Raw genomic sequence first — 3,209 nt, 5'->3', positions numbered from 1 at the left:
ACGTTTTTTGTGGGAGACTGCCAAAGGAATGGTATGCAAACTTAAATCATTTCAAAACTAATTTTAATCAAAAAATTTTGAGGTGCAGAGTAATAGTTTGTTTTATTGTAAAACAGGGCCAGAATCAAGACATCCGGGGTCGAATCATATTCGAATCGGAATTTTCTTTACAGCTTTTGGTAGCGATCTCGCTTTTTCAGTTCAAACTGTATTTGAGAGAAAACAGCTGTTATTTTGTTTCATTCGATTCGAATCGTGTTTCATTATATCGCGGATGCCATGATTTGGGCCCACTTTTATGTACTACATATTTATACCTTTTTTGTTGAATATTTTATTGTTTTATAAAGAAATAGAATTTATTCCAAGGCGAATTCATATAATAAGGTGACAGCAAAAGTTCAAAAACAAAAATTCCACTAACAAATTTTACCCGTAATGACAATAAGAATTACAACAAATACATCATTTTGACATTAAAAATCCCCAAGGCGAAAATTCAGCTGCTTTGATAACACCATCTTACCTGCATTAGCTTGCATTTATCCTAAATGAGTAGAAACTATATAATAATGTTTCTTTTAAAAAAATGTACCAACTTCTACCAATTTTTGTATGTAAAATCTACCAATATTAATTTTTACGAAGTCCGTGCACTGCTTATAAGCATGTAACGGCTGCACTTGACCAAAGTAGTTCCGAGTGGCCGGGCACACAGGGATCCTAGCACGCTAAACTTACTTGCAACAGTTGCACTTGTTGTAAAACGGTACTTTTTGAATACAAATTATGAATAACTCCCATACTCTGCAAAGAAATATGTTAATTATTGTTTTAATTGAAAATATGAAGAATATTATTTTTGATTTTTTTGGCATACTTACTTGAATTCGCGCAATAAGAAAATGAATTTCCACGAGACAATCGATGGAAATATCGACAGTGTTGCCTGTTAAACTTGAAATAGTAAGGAGTTTGTTAAGTGTCGAGATCTAAAACTGTTCAGCTACAGAACTAAATTCATCAGCTGATTTTATGTATGTTAATGACTCATTTATTGAAAGAGGATAGCATCGCTTTCTCAATGCTGAAAAGCGAATCAGATATAGCAAATGTGCTGGAATGAGAGTTAAAATCCTGGCATAAGCATCGGAGTGGCTCGTGTAATTCAAAATTAGTTTTACAAGTTTTCAAAAATAGGGGATAAGAGTGACTTGATACACGGGAGGAAACATTAAGGCTAACTTCACCCAGAAGAAGCGGACTTGAAATTGAGCCTGTCAGGAATTTAACCATAAAAATTGTACCAAGCCTTTGCCTGCGCCTGGCAAGTGTAGGAAGATTAATAAGTTTTAATCGGCTTTTATTGAGAATCCCAACGGAAATTTCTTAAAGCAAAATTAAAATTAGGAATTGTTTTTGAATTGATTCTATCTTGTGTAAAGAAAACGAAAACACTTCACCGATGTTTTAATAGTATAGAATTCATTTAATGTATATATTTAATTGAACTAAAGTAAATGTATTTAGTAAGAATTCGAATTTAAATAATGCGTGCGCGTCACCATAGCTCAACTAACCGACTACCTAATTCTTCGCTTCTTCTTTTGTCCCCGTCGTACGGTCGAGATTGCCATGTCGTAACAACTCGGCTATCCTGCATCTCTGATCGGCCCCGATCTCGTCGTCGCCTGAGCTTACCAGACTGCCGTTATCGTTGTCAGGAAATGTATAATTAAATGGTTTTAGCTTTTCGGACGAAAATACGGTAGAGTAGCGTTTTTGTGAACGTCGAGAACCAGGAAGGTCTTCAATTACATAGCGGTCGTTACCGAGAACTTTGGCAACGACAAAAGGCCCCTTGAAGCGTGGCTCTAATTTACGTGGTTCACCAGTACTACTCACTTCGCTTTCAGCTAATACAATATCATCCTTCCTATATATTTTCGGCTTAGAATGCTGACGACCAAATCGTTGTTTTGCTTTTTCTCGTTGCGTTGTAATTCTTTCTGCCGCAGTTTGTCGGATAGACTCTATTGGCCTTATTCATAAAAAATAAAGTAGGTTTAAAGAGCTTTATAAAATGACGTTTTCATACATTTTTCAGTTTATAAACCTTTTTTAAAGCTACTTTATTTTTTATGAATAAGGCCATATGTCTGTAGTACAATTAATTAAGTAATTATTTTTATAAATCACATAGTTTGCAATTTAAAACAATAAAACCGCGTTTTCCGTCGAAAAATTGATTACTGAGACAATTTACTATTTTACAATTTATTTTATCCTCTCATTCGGATTTGTTTACTTATGTCAAGCAAAAATAAAACTACTCAAAAACGCGAATATGTGGTAGATTTCAGACCTTGAGTGGTAGATGCTCAAAAAAGTGGCAGATCTACCACAATTTGGTAGAAGTCCGATCACTGTTTCACAGTAAGAAATAAGACAATACGCAAAAATATGGCTTTATTTCTCAATGTAAAGTGCAATAAAGCCATATGGCGTTATTTCCTATGGTTTTATTGCACGGCATCATTGCCCTTCGCTATACAGGAACTGGAGAGCTGCAGACGATTCATCAGGCGATTGTAGACAGGGTTCGGATTTGTCTCATTTTAGCTCCTCGCTCGCTCGTTAGTTTGCTCTGAGCTCGGCAACTCACGAGCAACAAGCGAGGCTGTTTGCAAACGAGCTCTTGTTAAGTATGAGCGCACGCGCTTAGCAGCCAACGAGCGAGTAAGCAAACGAGTGCAGCGCAAGAGTAGAGCGACAAGCAAATGAGGGCCTCGTTAGCTCTGCCCTCGCGAGAGCGTCGTTGCGAGCGAGGCACTCATTTCCAGCAGCAGACGAGCGAGACTAATGAGGCGAGCAAACGAGCGAGGCAAATGAGGCATGCAGATTAGAAAGGCAAACGGGTTGGTTGGACAGCAAAAATGTGTGGGATAAAAATTGCATTAACTAAGAATTTCGAGTAAAGGAGTACGCATACATGCAGATATGTATATACATACATATATACAAATATGTATGTGTTTATTTATGTATATATTCTCATGCACAGAAGAATAGATGCGTGCTATTTTGACCAGTTTTGTCTACTAGGTAGGCACATATGTATATGCATACATATCTAGGTAGGTATCATTTTTTTAATGTTCAATAATTTCTTATAAAATTTCAACTTATACACTTAGATCTCTTTTTTT

The sequence above is a fragment of the Rhagoletis pomonella genome, unplaced genomic scaffold (genome assembly GCF_013731165.1).
Source record: "Rhagoletis pomonella isolate Grant_MI unplaced genomic scaffold, Rhpom_1.0 Rhpom_scaffold_00017, whole genome shotgun sequence".
In the NCBI taxonomy this organism is placed as follows: Eukaryota; Metazoa; Arthropoda; class Insecta; order Diptera; family Tephritidae; genus Rhagoletis; species Rhagoletis pomonella.
The sequence above is the reverse complement of the archived record's forward strand: the minus strand, read 5'-3'. Positions refer to the sequence as shown.